This window comes from Haliaeetus albicilla, chromosome W, assembly GCF_947461875.1.
Source record: "Haliaeetus albicilla chromosome W, bHalAlb1.1, whole genome shotgun sequence".
Classification (NCBI taxonomy): Eukaryota; Metazoa; Chordata; class Aves; order Accipitriformes; family Accipitridae; genus Haliaeetus; species Haliaeetus albicilla.
The window spans coordinates 22,520,458-22,538,610 of record NC_091515.1 but is presented as its reverse complement, the minus strand read 5'-3'; the positions used below and the strand labels follow the sequence as shown (position 1 = coordinate 22,538,610).

The following is an 18,153-nucleotide window of genomic DNA, read 5'->3' as shown; positions in this document are numbered from 1 at the left end:
ACCCCAAAGGCCAATAGACTGGGGGTGGGCAAGAAGTTGGGAGGGGACACAGCCAGGACAGCTGACCCAAACTGACCAAAGAGATATTCCATGCCATATGACATCAGCTCAGCAATAAAAGCTGAGAAAGGACTCCTCTTAAGAAAGGAAGGGGGCATTCGTTATTAAGGCGTTTGTCTTCTGAAGCAACCACTATGCGTACTGAGGCCCAACTTCCCAGGAAGTGGCTGGATGTCACCTGCCGATGGGAAGTAGAGTTTTTGTTTTCCTTTGCTTCTGCACGTGGCCTTTGCTTTTCTTTATTAAACTGCCTTTATCTCAACCCACGAATTTTTTCATCTTATTTTCTCCACCCATCCTGCTGAGGAGGGGGAGTGACAGAGCAGCTTGGTGGGCACCTGGTGGCCAGCCAAGGTCAACCCACCACAGTCCTTTTTGGCACACAATGTGGGGTGTGAGGAATTCAAGATAAGGATAGTAATTGGGAGAGGTAAGGGGAAAAACATGGACTGACAATTGCTAGAGTGGAGAGCGGAATAATTGTGGGTAATTTCTGTTGTAATTGTGGTGAAGGGACGAGAGGTGGAGTATGTGTAAATTGGCCACTTTTGTCAGTGTTGTGATGATGTTACTTTGATTTTGGTGTGGGGAATGTTTTTGTTGACATAAGTGAAGTTTATGAAGATTGTAGATTGTGTGATGAATGTGTATTTTTGTTGAGGATTTCTTGGCTGGGCGAGGGCATGTGAGCAATCCAGCCGTTAGGTGGGAACGAAGCATAAGTTTACAAAGTGCTGGAGCAGACAAGGACGCTGTGTCCTTGTACGCTGGGAAAAAAGAAGATAAGAAGAGCCTGACAAACAACTCCTGGATGCCGAAGAATTAGATCAGTAACTGCTGGACACCTCGTGAAGAAGCTTGCACAGCCAATAGAGGATAAGATAGTGTCGCGTGAACCGGGGTATTGTACCAATTAGAGTATTGTATAAGGCGCGTGGACAAGTCAGTCTTGTATAAATGTCAAGACATCTGAACAATAAATGAGCAAGATGTTTAACTCACATTGAGTATGATTCTTGACTCCGGCCGTTCTTCCCAACATATTTTAATGATAATTCTTAAATATGTGATGCACAGAAGTGAGGGGTGGAATATATTGGGTTTACATGGCAAGGTTTTGGTAGCAGACGGGCTGCAGGGATGGCTTCTGTGAGAAGATGCTAGAAGCTGCCCCCCATGTCAGACACAACTAGTTCCAGCTGGGTCCAAGATGGACCCAGCCCATGGGAAGGACCCATGTTGGAGCAGTTTGTGGAGGACTGTCTCCCGTGGGAGGGACCCCACGCTGGAGCAGGGGAAGAGAATGAGGAGGAAGGAGTGACAGAAACAAAGCGTTATGAACTGACCGCAACCCCCATTCCCTGTTCCCCTGTGCTGCTCTGGGGAAGGAGGTACTGAAGGCAGCAGTGAAGTTGAGCCTGGGAAGAAGGGAGGGGTGGAGGGAAGGTGTTTTTAGATTTGGTCTTATTTCTCATTCTACTACTCTGATTTTGGTTGGCAATAAATTAAATTAATTTCCCCAAGTCAAGTCTGTTTTATACATGACAGTAATTGCTGAGTGATCTCCGTGTCCTTATCTAGACCCATGAGCCTTTCATTGTATTTTTTCCTCCTTGTCCTGCTGAGGAGGGGGAGTGATAGAGCAGCTTGGTGGGCATCTGGCATCCAGCCAAGGTCAACCCACCGTGTTGGGACAGCCTTAGGTCTTTAGACAGATATCCAGCTATCCTGGTTTTGGCTGGGATAGAGGGGCCCTGCCTCCAGCCAGGTGGAGGAAAGAGACAACCGGGTTTATTGGACTGTGTGGATTTGATGGCCTGGCACGTTAGACCCACAGGAGTACAAGGCTCTAGTAGACACGGGTGCACATTGCACTCTAATGCCATCAAGTTATAAAGGGGCAGAACCCATTTGTATTTCTGGTGTGACAGGGGGATCCCAAGAGTTAACTGTATTGGAAGCTGAAGTAAGCCTAACTGGGAATGAGTGGCAGAAACACCCCATTGTGACTGGTCCAGAGGCTCCGTGTATCCTTGGCATAGACTATCTCAGGAGAGGGTATTTTAAGGACCCGAAGGGGTATCGGTGGCCTTTTGGTATAGCTGCCTTGGAGACGGAGGGCACTGAACAGCTGTCTACTGTCCTGGTTTCAGCTGGGATAGAGTTAATTGTCTTCCGAGTAGCTGGTACAGTGCTATGTTTTTGAGTTAGGTATGAGAATGTTGATAACACTGATGTTTTCAGTTGTTGCTAAGTACTGTTTAGTCCAAATTCAAGGATTTTTCAGCTTCTCATGCCCAGCCAGCAAGAAGGCTGGAGGGGCGCAAGAAGTTGGGAGGGGACACAGCCAGGGCAGATGACCCAAACTGGCCAACAGGGTATTCCATACCATGTGACATCATATCTAGTATAGAAACTGGGGGGAGTGGGGGTGGGGGGATTGCCGCTCAGGGACTAACTGGGCATCGATCAGCGGGTGGTAAGCAATTGCACTGTGCATCATTTGTGTATTCCAATCCTTTTATTATTACTGTTGTCATTTTATTAGTGTTATCATTATCATTATTAGTTTCTTCCTTTCTGTTCTATTAAACCGTTCTTGTCTCAACCCACAAGTTTTACTTCTCTTCCCGATTCTCTCCCCCATCCCACTGGGTGGGGGGAGAGTGAGCGAGCGGCTGCGTGGTGCTTAGTTGCTGGCTGGGGTTAAAACATGACACCTTTGGATGTTGAAACCAGCATGGTCCTCTTGCTAGGAACTAGCATGTTCCTGAATGTGGTTCAGGCCTTGTTTAGGGTTAAACAACTATTTAAGGTCACCCAGAGATCTGCCCCGAGGCTGGATAATTATGAGTGGCAGGGTGTGTGGGATAGTATGGGCAATACCTAGGACAGTGGGCACCTCCAATGTTTTGGAAATTCACCTCTGAACAAGTGCAGAATCCAGAAGAACTAGTAAAATATTTGGAAAAAGTATGCTGTCACCCCGACAATTCCAGGGAGACACAAATCACTGCAATGTGCTGGGGCCTGGCCCATGCCTATCGAGCCCTGTTCAACACCACTCAGTACCCTCAAGGGGAAGAGAAGGTCTCTGGATCTGACAACAAAGCGACAGGCACTATGGCCCCTCCAACTCCTGCAACAGGCACTGCAGCTGAACCAGAGAACCAACCTATGCCAGTATCAGTTGCCCCCATACAGAAGAAGAAATATACAAAATATTCAGTTTGCTTAGTGAGGGATGAAGATGAGCCAGGATCATCACAAGAACAGGAGGAAGAGGCAGAACCAGAGGTAATCACCCGATCCCTATCCCTGAGTGAGCTGCAGGATATGCGAAAAGATTTCGGCCGTCGTATATGTGAGCACATTATCACCTGGCTCTTCCGATGCTGGGACAATGGGGCTAATAGCTTGGAATTAGAAGGTAGGGAAGCCAAGCAGCTGGGATCGCTTGCCAGAGAAGGTGGCATTGACAAGGCAATTGGAAAAGGGACACAAGCCCTCAGCCTCTGGAGGCAACTCCTGTCAGGCATGAAGGAAAGGTACCCCTTCAAGGAAGATGTTATATGTCAATCAGGCAAGTGGACCACCATGGAGAGAGGTATCCAATATCTGAGGGAATTAGTCATGCTAGAGACGATTCATTATGACCCAGACAATGCACAATTACCCAAAGATCCACCACAGCCACCACAATAATCCCACTGTGCGCAGGCTGAGTCGCCCTGGGGAAAACTCGGCTGGTTATTGTATTGGGTTTGTGTGGCAAGGTTTTGGTAGCGGGGGGGGCGGGGCTACTGGGGTAGCTTCTGTGAGAAGCTGCTAGAAGCTTCCCCTATGTCCAACAGAGCCAATGCCAGCCGGCTCTAAGACGGACCCGCCGCCGGCCAAGGCCGAGCCAATCAGCGACAGTGGTAGTGCCTCTGGGATAACATATTTAAGAAGGGGGAAAAAAAATTGCTGCGCAACAGAAACTGCACCTGGAGAGAGGAGTGAGACCATGTGAGAGAAACAACCCTGCAGACACCAAGGTCAGTGAAGAAGGAGGGGGAGGAGGTGCTCCAGGCACCGGAGCAGATTCCCCTGCAGCCCGTGGGGAAGACCATGGTGAGGCAGGCTGTCCCCCTGCAGCCCATGGAGGTCCACGGTGGAGCAGATATCCACCTGCAGCCCGTGGAGGACCCACACGCTGGAGCAGGTGAATGCCCGAAGGATGCTGTGACCCCATGGGAAGCCCACGCTGGAGCAGGTTTGCTGGCAGGACTTGTGACCCTGTGGGGGACTCACGCTGGAGCAGTCTTTTCCTGAAGGACTGCAGCCCGTGGAATGGACCCATGATGGAGCAGTTCGTGGAGGACTGTCTCCCATGGGAGGTACCCCATGCTGGAGCAGGGGAAGAGTGTGAAGAGTCCTCCCCCTGAGGAGGAAGGAGCGGCAGAGATAACGTGTGATGAACTGACCGCAACCCCCATTCCGTGTCCCCCTGTGCACTCGGGGGGCTGAGTTATAGAATTCAGGAGTGAAGTTGTGCCTGGGAAGAAGGGGGGGGGTGGGGGGAAGGAGTTTTGAGATTTGTTTTATTTCTCATTACCCTACTCTGATTTGATTGGTAATTAATAAATTAAATTAATTTTTCCCAATTTGAGTCTGTTTTGTCCATGATAGTAATTGGCGAGTGTATTGGGTCTGGCTGAGATGGAGTTAATTCTCCCCATAGCAGCCCTCGTAGTGCTGTGCCCTGCATCGGTAGCTAGAAAGGTGTTGATAACACACCAGTGTTTTGGCTACTGCTGAGCAGTGCTGGCACAGCATCAAGGCTGTCTCTCCAACATTTTTGCCCCCCTCAATGGCAGGCTGGGGCAGGGCAAGATCTTGGGAGGGGACATAAGCAGGACAGCTGACCTAGACTAGCAGCATATGAGGGGGTTCAAGCTGCTTCAGAAGTTGTTGGTACAGAAGCATATCTCCTCTTGGTACCACGATTGCCCGTGCTACACTGGATGTTCAAGGGAAACATCCCCTCTACACATCATGCAACCAGCGCTACATGGAGTAAGTGGATAGCATTGATCACGCAACGAGCTCGACTGGGGAAATCCAACCGCCCAGGAATTCTGGAAGAGATCATGGACTGGCCAGAAGGCAGAGATTTTGGAGCATCGCCTGAGGAGGTGGCTCGTGCCCAAGAGGCACCACCATATAATGAGTTATCAGAAGACGAAAGGTGTTATGCTTTGTTTACTGATGGATCCTGTCGTGTGGTAGGGAACCATCGGAAGTGGAAAGCTGCTGTGTGGAGTCCCACACGACAAGTCATTGAGGCCACTGAAGGAGAAGGCGAGTCAAGTCAGTTTGCAGAAGTGAAAGCCATCCAACTAGCCCTAGACGTTGCTGAATGAGAAAAGTGGCCAGTACTCTACCTCTATACCGACTCCTGGATGGTGGCTAATGCCCTGTGGGGGTGGCTACAGCAGTGGAAGAAGACCAATTGGCAACGCAGGGGTAAACCCATCTGGGCAGCAGCATTGTGGCAGGACATTGCTGCCCGTGTAGAACACACGGCTCTAAAGGTATGTCATGTAGATGGTCACGTGCCCAAAAGCCATGCCACTGAAGAACATCGAAATAATGAACAGGTAGACAAGGCTGCCAAAATAGAAGTAGCTCAGGTGGACCTGGACTGGGAGTGTAAGGGTGAGCTATTTGTAGCTCGATGGGCCCACGAAACATCGGGACATCTAGGGAGAGATGCAACATATAGGTGGGCTCGTGATCAAGGGGTGGACCTGACCATGGAGGCCATCACACAGGTCACTCATGAATGTGAAACATGTGCTGCAATCAAGCGAGCCACCAGAGTAAAGTCTTCCTGGAACAGAGGGCGGTGGCTGGGCTTTCGATATGGCGAGGCCTGGCAAATTGACTACATTGGACCACTGCCACGAACACGCCAAGGCAAGCGCTACATACTCACCATGGTGGAAGCAACTAATGGTTGGCTAGAAACATATCCTGTAAACCATGCCACTGCCCGAAACACCATCTTAGGCCTCGAAAGGCAAATTCTATGGCAACACAGTACCCCAGAAAGAATTGAATCAGACAATGGGACTCATTTCCAAAATAACCTCATAAGCTCCTGGGAAAAGAAACACAGCATTGAGTGGGTGTACCACATACCCTATCACCCCCGCAAGCATCTGGAAAAATTGAGAGATATAATGGACTGTTAAAGACTATGTTGAGAGCGCTAGGCAATGGGGCATCGAAGCATTGGGATACAAATTTAGCAGAAGCCACTTGGCTAGTTAACACCAGAGGATCTGCTAACCGTCCTGGTCCTGCCCAAACAAAACCCCTACATACTGTGGGAGGAGATAAGGTCCCCGTAGTGCACATGGGGAAGTGGCTGGGGAAGGCAGTGTGGATTTCTCCTCCCATGGGAAAAGGCAAACCCATTCGTGGGATTGTCTTTGCTCAGGGACCTGGGTGTACTTGGTGGGTAATGCGGAAGGATGGGGAGACCTAGTGTGTGCCTCAAGGACATTTAACCTTGGGGGAAAAATAATCTGTGATGTGAGTTGTATGTTGTAGGAAGTAATGTAGCAGGAATGACCTGAACTGCAGAGGAGTGAACTTCGCAAGGAACCAGACAAGTGCAACGGTGACCCAAACCAAGCCGGTGTTGGTGCCCAATGATCGAACATACTGCTTCTCCCGTCCTGACTACTCATCTTGATGGATGGGGCCCAAGTCATAACCTGTGTGTGAACATCTGGAGGAGTGGAAGAAGCCCATGGAATATCTATCTCTTAAAGGACAGGGGATAGTAATTGATAAGAATGTATAAATCTGTATGTTGGGTATAAAAGTTGTTTATGTAGTTTCAGTTGTAAGTGTTGGTAAGAAAGGATTTCAGTAATGAGAATTAAATACAATAGTATGGTTAGAAGATATCTGTATTAAATTATGTGGGACCTGAGCATGATGCAAATGGTATGGAATAAGGGGTGGAGATTGTATTGGGTCTGGCTGAGATGGAGTTAATACTCCCCATAGCAGCCCTCATAGCACTGTGCTCTGCATCAGTAGCTAGAAAGGTGTTGATAGCACACCGGTGTTTTGGCTACTGCTGAGCAGTGCTGGCACAGCATCAAGGCTGTCTCCCCAACATTTTTGCCCTCCCCTCAATGGCAGGCTGGGGCAGGGCAAGATCTTGGGAGGGGACACAACCAGGACAGCTGACCTAAACTAACCAAACAGATATTCCATACCATATGACGTCAGCTCAGATATAAAAGCTAAGTAAAGGGAGATGGAAGGGGGGCATTTGTGTCTTCCGGAGCAACCACTACGCGTACTGAAGCCCTGCTTCCCAGGAAGTGGCCAGACATCGCCTGCTGATGGGAAATAGAGAATAACATCATTTGTTTTTTCTTTGCTTTCGCGCGCGCGCCCTTTGCTATCACTGTATTAAACTGTCCTTATCTTGACCCACGAGCCTTTTGTTATATTTTCTCCCCCCCTCGTCCAGCTGAGGAGGGGGAGTGATAGAGCGGCTTTGGTGGGCACCTGGCATCCAACCAGAGTCAACCCACCACAGCTTACCAACCCCTTTAGGTATCCTCCCATACCCATACAAGTTACAGCAGTGGCATTAAGGATCACAGCTTTTAACCTTAGGTTTCCACTTTTGTAGATTTGTCTTTTCCTTTCAACAATCTGGCAGTCATAGGATTAGTTTTAGAGTAATTTCTAATCAATACCAACAACTATAATAACTGTAGCCCAAAAGGTACCACTTACACCTCTCAGACCTCAGTTCCACACTGAAGTACGCTGGAATACATTTTCCTGGTGGCACCTGGTCTTGATCTGAAAGTCTTAAGAGGTTTCCCTGAACACAATGATATTTACCAAGTAAGGAACCTCTTGAAGTTTTCAAAATAAGACAGTGTAGAGCAAAATTTTCTTCTCGCTCTATTTAGGCAGTGTGGGCAATTCCTGGGTCTATGCAAGTCTAAAGGATTTTTTGCTGTTAGTTGGAAAACTTACTATGTGGTGTAAGGCCTAAAAACAGTGATAAGAAAAGCTGGTAAACAAATAATGATATTTTCTTGCTGAAGATTACATACCTGAGTTCTTTAGTTCCTCAGAGCTGTACTGGTAAAGAATGTCATAGGAACCACCCATCTTCCCAGAGGTGTAGTAATGAGTGCCAAAGTCATCGAATATTCTGCTGTATAAAGTGTAGTTGTACTCCAGGGGCAGGTGGTTAAGTGCTTTTGGAAAGATGTCTGAGAGCTGCAGATCTGACTGTTTCATTGTGAAGTTTGCAACAGAAATGACTTTATGGACTCTAATATAGTTGGAATTCTAGAAATAAAGAAAAAGGAGAGTCTTAGCACCTTCATAAGTAGTTAATTGCAGAAAGTAGAGACGCCAAGAATATGACCTGAGATACATTGCAAGAACTAATTAATCCAGTGTATCATGCTACTTTAATCATGAACAAACTAGCCCCTGAGTTTCCAAGAGCCCTATGAGGTTCTTGAGGACAATGCTCATTACTCCTTTACATTGTGGGAGTATATAGGATTCCAACAAAAATTAGGACTCCCTAACCACCAGCCAAACAGAAAGCAAAATGATTCTTGCCATAACAGATACACCAGCAATTGATAAGACAACCAAAAAGTTCAGAGGAAAGGCTGCAGTTTATAAGCATCCATGGGCCATTTGCAACTAATCTGGTGAGTGTGTATTTGGGATACTAACTCACTGTTATGAAGTTTCACAGTTTATCAGTCTGCTAAAACCAAAACCACAGGGATAAAGACCTCATTGATTTCAAGCGTCAGGCTTGTTAACAGGCAAGGTTTGGGGAAAGACATGATAGGAAAAAAGCAAAGAGAAAGTTCAGAAACTGGTGTCATGGTTTAACTCCAGCCAGCAACTAAGCACCACGCAGCCACTCACTCACTCCCCCTCAGTGGGATGGGGGAAAGAATCAGAAGGGTAAAAGTGAGAAAACTCGTGGGTTGAGATAAAGACAGTTTAATAGGTAAAGCAAAAGCCGCACACACAAGCAAAGCAAAACAAGGAATCAATTCACTACTTCCCATCGGCAGGCAGGTGTTCAGCCATCTCCAGGAAAGCAGGGCTCCATCACGCATAATGGTTACTTGGGAAGACAAACGCCATAAGTCTGAACGTCCCCCCTTCCTTCTTCTTCCCCCAGCTTTTATTGCTGATCATGACATCCTATGGTCTGGAATATCCCTTTGGTCAGTTGGGGTCAGCTGTCCCAGCTGTGTCTCCTCCCAACTTCTTGTGCACCCCCAGCCTACTCGCTGGTGGGGCAGTGTGAGAAGCAGAAAAGGCCTTGACTCTGTGTAAGCACTGCTCAGCAATAACAAAAACACCTCGGCATTATCAACACTGTTTTCAGCACAAATCCAAAACATAGCCCCATACCAGCTACCATGAAGAAAATTAACTCTATCCCAGCCAAAACCAGTACATTCTCCACCCCTTATTCCATACCATTTACGTCGCGCTCAGGTCTCACACTATCCAATACATTCTCGCTAACCACCACTCCCCCTCCCATCCTTTGATATAATACGCAGATATCATTCCCTTAGTCTATGGACCACCCCTGTGAAATGTCTGTAAAATGCCCATAAAATGTCCACAAACGTCCACAAAATGTTCTGGTGAAGCTCTGCTTTGTTAGAAAATTTCCAATTAAAACTACTGGTTTCAACATCAGTCCAGCTCAGCTTGTGTTTGGCTGCTTTTGTCAATGAAGGGGTATACCTGCTGCGGCATAGATACAGTCCACAGCTACAGTTGCTTTGAGGTACACCTGTTCCAGCGTGGACCAAATATAATAAACACAGTTGCCACAGAATCATGTCTGTTCCTGCCTGACATCCCCAGGGATGGGGATGGCTTCTTATCTTTGAGCCCTCGGTTTTTGAATTGTAGTTCAAGCAGTCCAACTCAATTAACTGCTGCCAAAAGTACTAGGAACATGAGCTAAGGGAATGGGCACAAATTCTGATACAAAGCCCTCAGAAGTCCTTTGATGTCACAGCATGGGAATTCAGTGACAAAAACCTGAAGAAAATAGTTTATAAAAATAACAACATGTAGCAGGATGGGCTAGTAAACTAGTTAGTAAATGAAACATGTTACATAATATTCCAGTCTTGCTTTAAGAGTCCAGAGAAGAGTGAGAGTTAGTCACCCTCTACAGCCCTACTAGGGCACTTATTCAGTTAACAGATATTTATGTAGAAACCCACCCAATTTCTCTTCATTAATACAAAAGGAGAGTGATTAGCTGCAATGCAGATCCCTGTGGAACTGCTGTTGCCTATGGATATGTGAGATGAATCCCACCCTAGATGGTTACCATGATGCAAGCAGAAGACATCAGGGAGGTCATGAGGATGATTAAAGGATCAGAAACCAAGACAACATACCAGTCAGCTTAGCTAAAAAAGTTTCTGGCAAACAAAAATAAACTTGAAAAACATCAAGTTTTCATATTTCTTCCCTGCCAATACAGAAAAATGCATGACCTTTCAAGTGGATAGGGCCCTCTAGAGACCCTGGGATGCTCATGCAAAGCCCTTCTGCACACAGTTTAAAATATAGGTCTGACTCTGACCTCCCAAAGCCCAGGTAAGTTCCCCCTCCTAAGTGGTCTATTTAAACTTCTATTTTCACTATTTAAGAAAGTATTGTAAATTTTAAGAGTCATCTCTTCAGAGGCGATTCCAAAATCTCAGAAGTTGAGCAAGCGGGGCAGAAGGCTGGCTTGGCTGAGCAAGGATCTTCTAGAACTTAGGCGAAAAAGGAAAGTATATGGATGTTGGAAGCAAGGACAGGTGATGCAGGAAGACTACAGAGATGCTGTTCACCAAAGCTCGATTAGAGTTCAAGGTGGTCAGTACTGTGAAGGACAACAAAAAGGGCTTTTTAAAAATATGTTGACAGCAAAAGGAGAATCAGAGATAACATTGGTCCGTTGCTTGACAAGGACGGTCACCTCACAAATAGGGATGTAGACAAAGCAGAGACGTTTAATGCCTTCTTTGCCTCTGTCTTTAACACCAATGATGGGCCCTGGGACCCCCAGAGCCCTGTGTTGGAAGACCGTGACTGGGGGGATGATAAACTCCCAGCCTACTCTGAACTTGTTTGAGACTTGCTGCTCCAGCTGGATGCGCATAAGTCTATGGGGCCCAATGGGATTCATCCCAGGGTACTGAAGGAGCTAGTAGATGTTACAGCAGGACCCCTCTCGATCATCTACCAAAGGTCTTGGGAGTCTGGGGAGGTCTCTGCTGACTGAAAGCCTAGTTCAGAGAAAAGGAGGCTGAGGGGCGACCTCATTGCTCTCTACAGCTTCCTGAGGAGGGGAAGTGGAGAGGGAGGTGCTGATCTCTTCTCCCTGGGATCCAGTGACAGGACGCATGGAATGGTTCAAAGATGCACCAGGGGAGGTTCAGACTTGACATTAGGAAGCATTTCATTTCTGAAAGGGTGGTCAAACACTGGAACAGGCTTCCTAGAGAGGTGGTCGATGCCCCAAGCCTGTCAGTGTTTAAGAGGCATTTGGACAATGCTGTTAATAACATGCTTTAACTTTTGGTCAGCCCTGAAATGGTCAGGCAGTTGGACTAAATGATCATTGTAGGTCCCTTCCAACTGAAAATATTCTATTCTAAAATAGTTATCACTCTGGCTCCATGATTGCTGCTGGGTGGGATTTGTGAAGTTATGTGAAAAATACCAGCGTCTACCTTTCAGAGAGCATCCCCTAACCCTCAGCACTTCCAGCTCACTGAGGGCAGCCCCAGTGGGAACTCAAACACGAGATACCTGGCTTCTCCCAGGCTTGTAGAAACAAACCACAACTGTGAGCTGCAAGTCAGTGTTTGTAGTAGTATAATGCAGATGGGTAAAAGCTTCGAGCTGAGAAACTACTTTTACACTTTCTTAACAGGAAAGCAAGGAGTTACTAAAAAAGTTTATAAATTTTAAAATGACTACAAGGGCACTTCACACAGTCTACAAGCAGTCTGTGCCATTCATAATCAGAGAACAAGCTAGCAGACAAGCACCACAGTTAGCATTAATAGAAGTGTTAGATGGTGAGTGGCACTGGTAGACTTCAAACCAAGGTCAGGGCTTGAATACAGCATGAGTACATCCATATAGACTCCTTAGATGGGGGTTTATGTGAACTTAACTCAGTTGCCTGAAGCTGATGGGCCACAGCAGCAAAGAGCACAGCTTGGGCTAACTCACATTCCAGCAAAGCTGCATGCAATGGCTGATGTGCCCCAGAAGGCTGTCAGCTCATCTGCAAGCAGGCAAGCTGATCAGAGGAACAAAGGGTCTGGACCAGGACAACAAAGGTGGTACTCACGTAACCGAAGTGACTAGAGAAAGTAGCTTCTCCCAAGTGTGGCAGCCCACCTTATGACACTGCAGGACTGCCCTCCATATATATTCCTCGGTTCATCACAGGCTTTGTTTGTAGAATATTCTCAAAGCAGTCTCACTCTCTTCTGTCCTGGCTGGAAATCAGCACTTGCAAATGTACATCCTTCCCTTATATTGTAGGATGTGTTAGGGCATCTGAGCAGTAGGCAATACCCTAGTGCTGACACTCCACTTCATGTTCACTGTCCTCACAGTCAGCTACTCACAAGGTTTCCTCACGGCCTTTTAAAAGTATGAGAAATCAAATAAGTCTTCTTAGAGAAACAAGCACTTGGAAAATTAGTCAGCAACATGTCGAGTGATGGCTCATGCAAACAAGGGTGCCTTCTGGGACAGAGTTTCACACGGAAAAGCATCAGCACCAAAAGATGCTCTTCCTCTGGTCTGCGGTCCTGCAGGCTTTCACACTCATATAATGCTGTGCCTTACCAAGTCTCTGGTCTCAAGCACTGGTGCAGTATTCCCCAAAGGCCAAAGCACTATCACTGGAATCAAATTGGGAGCAACCCAGAGAGGTCAGCATATAGATGCATGCTATTTTACAGCACTCAGACTTTGGGAGTGTCTATGCACATATCCATGGCCTCAATTTCAATATTTTTACAAGAAACATTTCTCCAGCAAAACATAACATCCCTTCACCTTTGCTGCAATTTGTTTATAAAAGATCATTTTTCAAAAAACGAGGAAATGTTATGTCAAAGGGAGCTGAGAAATCCAATCAGTATTCTCCTGGGTTTCACAAGGTCATACCTCATCTATCAGGCTTGTAGTGGTTTCAGCCCAGCCGGTAACAAAGGACCACGCGGCCGCTCGCTCACTCCTCCCGCCCCCCTCCGGTGGGATGGGGGGGAGACGGAGGAGAGAAAAGAAAAAAAAACCTGGAACCTCGAGGGCTGAGATAAAGGCAGTTTACTGGAACAACACAAAGAAATTACAACAACAACGACAGTATTAATGAACGAGTATACAAAAAGAGTGATGCACAGTGCAACTGCTCACCACCCGGGACCCGACGCTCCGCCACTTCCCCCCACCGAAAGTCAAGACCACCCCCTGGCCCGCTCCCCATATATATACTGAGCATGATGTCACATGGTATGGAATAGCTCCTTGGCTAGTTCAGGTCAGCTGCCCCGGCTATGCCCCCCACCTCCCAGGTTCCTGTAAAAATTAACTCTATCCCAGCTGAACCCAGGACATTATCCACCCCTTATTCTATACCATCTACATCATGCCCAGATCTTACATTTTCCAATCAACCACTAACACTTTCCTTGTCTTATATATATAAGTATATGGACTCGCCCCCCCCCCCCCCCCGCACACACACACACACGCAAATGGTATTCCTTTAGCCTATGGGCTATCCCTTTACTGTGTCCATCAATTTTATTTAGTCCATGACTTTGGGGCTCCATCTGTTGTAACAGTTCTTCAGGATAAGAGAGATGGTGTGAGATGTTGGGTTGTTGTATGCTGCCTCTGGAACTTGTGGCTAGTACATTTGGTGCAACTCATGCCCTTGGTCTGCAGGTCGAAGATGTTGATCTTGAGGAAATTGCTGGGTGCCAGTTCACGTTCTATCACTGTTCTACTTGGCTCAGTTTCAAAGTCCATCCTGCAGTCATTTGGGTAATTCTTACAGTAATACCCTTGATATGCCATATAGACACTATAGATACAATGACATGCATTGGCAGGTTATTTAGCAGTTAAATATCATACAGCCCAATTCACTGGCTATTCTCTCCCAAGATCAAATCTCCCTGAGGTACACATCGAGCTTCCCCATCCTTCTGCATCACCCACCAGGTGTACCCAGGTCCCTGAGCAAAAACAACCCCTTGAATGGGTTTGCCTCTGCTTGAGGGAGGACTAACCCAGACTGTCTTTCCTAACATACTCCTCATGCGCACTACAGGGACTTTATCCCCTTCTACAGTATGTGGAAGTCTTGGTTGGGTGGGGCCAGCCCGATTGGCGGATCCTCTAGTATTAACCAACCAGGTGGCTTTTGTTAAATGTGTATCCCAATGTTTGAAAGTTCCACCCCCCATCGCTCTCAGGGTAGTTTTTGGCAGTCCATTGTATCGTTCGATTTTTCCGGAGGCCGGTGTGTGATAAGGGATGTGATATACCTACTCAATGCCATGTTCTTTGGCCCAGGTGTCTATGAGGTTGTTTCGGAAGTGAGTCCCGTTGTCCAACTCAATTCTCTCTGGGATGCCGTGTTGCCATAAAATTTTCTCTTCAAGGCCCAGGATAGTGTTCTGGGCAGTGGCATGGGGCACAGAATATGTTTCCAGCCATCCGGTGGTTGTTTCCACTATTGTAAGCACATGGCACTTGCCTTGGTGGGTTCGTGGGAGTGTGATATAGTCAATCTGCCAGGCCTCCCACTGTTTATATTTCAGCCATCGCCCCCCATGCGACAGGGGTTTTTGCTGCTTGGCTTGCTTAATTGCAGCACATGTTTCACATTCATGGATGACCTGTGCGATAGTGTCCATGGTCAAGTCCACCCCTCGATCTCGAGCCCATCTATATGTTGCATCTCTTCCCTGATGGCCTGAGGTATCATGGGCCCACAGAGCCATAAATAGCTCACCCCTATGTTGCCAGTCCAGGTCCACCTGAGACACTTCAATCTTGGCGGCCTGATCTGCCTGCTGATTGTTTTGATGTTCTTCAGTGGCCCAACTCTTGGGTACATGAGCATCTACGTGATGTACTTTTACCACTAGCTTCTCTATCCGAACAGCGATATCTTGCCACAGTGCGGCAGCCCAGATGGGTTTACCTCTGTGCTGCCAGTTGCTCTGCTTCCATTGCTGTAACCACCCCCACAGGGCATTTGCCACCATCCATGAGTCAGTATAGAGATAGAGCACTGGCCACTTTTCTCTTTCAGCAATGTCTAACGCTAGCTGGATGGCTTTCACCGCTGCAAACTGACTCCATTCACCTTCTCCTTCAGCAGTCTCTGCAACTAGTCGTCTAGGACTCCATACAGCAGCCTTCCACCTCCGATGTTTTCCCACCATGCGACAGGACCCATCAGTGAACAGGGCATATTGCCTCTCATTTTCTGGCAGTTTATTATACAGTGGGGCTTCTTCAGCACGTGCCACCTCCTCCTCTGGCGACATTCCAAAATCTTTGCCTTCTGGCCAGTCCGTGATCACTTCTAAAATTCCTGGGCGACTGGGGTTTCCTATGCGAGCCCATTGTGTGATCAGTGCAGCCCACTTACTCCACGTGGCATCAGTTGCATGATGTGTAGAGGAGACTTTCCCTTTGAACATCCAGCCCAGCACTGGCAGTCGGGGTGCTAAGAGGAGCTGTGTTTCAGTACCAACCACTTCTGAGGCAGTTCGAACTCCTTCATATGCTGCCAGTATCTCTTTTTCAGTTGGAGTATAGCGAGCCTCGGATCCTCTGTATCCCTGACTCCAAAACCCCAGGGGTCGGCCTCGGGTCTCCCCAGGTGCTTTCTGCCAGAGGCTCCAGGTAGGGCCATTCTCCCCAGCTGCAGTGTAGAGCACATTTTTAACATCTTGTCCTGCCCGGACTGGCCCAAGAGCTACTGCATGAACAATCTCCCGTTTAATTTGTTCAAAGGCTTGTTGTTGCTCAGGCCCCCATTTAAAATCATTCTTCTTCCGGGTCACTTGGTAGAGAGGGCTTACAATCAGACTGTAATTTGGAATATGCATTCTCCAAAAGCCCACAACACCTAAGAAAGCCTGTGTTTCCTTTTTATTAGTCGGTGAGGACATAGCTGCTATTTTGTTGATCACATCCATGGGGATCTGACGACGCCCGTCTTGCCATTTTACTCCTAAAAACTGGATCTCCTGTGCAGGTCCCTTGACCTTACTTTCTTTTATGGCAAAACCAGCCTTCAAAAGGATTTGGATTATTTTCCTCCCTTTCTCAAAGACTTCTTCTGCCATGTTGCCCCATACGATGATGTCATCAATGTACTGCAGGTGTTCTGGAGCTTCACAGTTTTGCAGTGCAGCCTGGATCAGTCCATGGCAAATAGTGGGGCTGTGATTTCCGCACGGGCCATATGGGACTATTAAAGGGTGAGTGAGTCTTGCTGATCACTCTTTGGCTCTCTGAGGAGATTTCCAGCTTCAGGCAAGGTTAACATTGCCTTCAGAGCTAAGGAAGCTGATTCTTGTAATGCTTCCACCGGTAGCCTTGCTTGCCTATTAACATCTGCAAAGTCACCAGTCCCCATCATTTGTGCAGCAGTGATCATATACCGCGGATCTCCTTCTGGGCGGTCGAAATTTCTTAGTGCCGCTAAATCACATAATTCTGCCCATTTCACCTTCCATAATAGACGCTGAGTCGGGGTTAAAATCATTGTAGCCAATTGTGTACAGTCAAAGCCCGTTAAAATTTGACCAGAAAATATATTCTCCAATAACGCCTGACTAAACGGAGCAGACAGTCCATTAGCCATTACTGTTTTCCGTACTTCTTTTATCAAATCCCAATTGAAAGGTTGCCACACGTTTGGGGCATTCTGCCTGACTGTAACTGGAAAAGCCACAGGATTTAGACCTTCGGTTAACATTTTATCATTTATGTCCTTCCATCGCTTTTTTATAGCTTCTCCTGAGGATGTATCTGCCTCATAGGGAGGTGCAGAGGGGATAGGTCTCTGCTCGAGAGGCAGGTTACTTAAAGGTTGATCGTTGCCTCCATTAATGACATCTCCCTCGGTGTTTAATTCCTCATCACTGTCCGAATTATTTACCACCTCGCCACACACACTTTTTTGTTTTTTTTTCCGGGGTATCTTCAATTGAAATTTTTGCAGCGGCAGCCACCTCCTTCTCTGCCTTACGGGCTTTCAACGTTTCCAGCACCAATCTCCACGTAGCAGAGATTTTCTGAGCCTTCACATCCCCACGCGATACAAAGTCCCAAATTACTTTTCCCATTTCTTCCCAATTTTTAAACTTCAAAGCCTTCTACATTCGAAGTGGGGGCACCATGGTCCTTAAGCCACTTCAGCATCATACGTAAAGTATTTGAATCATACTTAATCCCTCTCACGGAGAGGATATGCGAAAGCATTCATACAATTGCCCCTTCTTCCACAGACATCTGGGCACCCATTTTAACCCTTCTAGCCGCTCACCTTACTTCCAAACGAGCAGGGTGATTGATCTCCCAGGAGAAAGTTGTCCGCTCAGTCCAGCTGGCTAGACGATCGTTCGGCTAGAGTCTCCTCCGGACGCACCTCCAGCAATTCCAGCGTTTTCTCGGCCCGCAATCACGTCGGGATCACCGTTTGAGGAGATTGAAGTAGACGGATGCCTGTAATCTTGAAAGCAGACGACAGACAACCCCTTATTGCTAAAACACACACATACTTATAGTCACATATTCTGCAAAGTCACTGTACACACGCACAAGCATAAAATACGATTGGTTATATCGACACTGTACACGCGCATAAACATAAGATATAATTGGTTATACTCACTCTGTACATGCGCATAAACATAGGACATAATTGGTTATACCAACTAAAAC

The 18,153-nt window shown here is 47.1% G+C and overlaps 1 long non-coding RNA gene across 1 annotated transcript in view; it reads left to right on the top strand.

The window, feature by feature from the left end:
* Positions 1-18,153, top strand: part of LOC138683444 (uncharacterized) — a 423,605-nt gene that overhangs the window by 54,488 nt on the left and 350,964 nt on the right. The gene's annotated exons all lie outside the window — the stretch shown is intronic.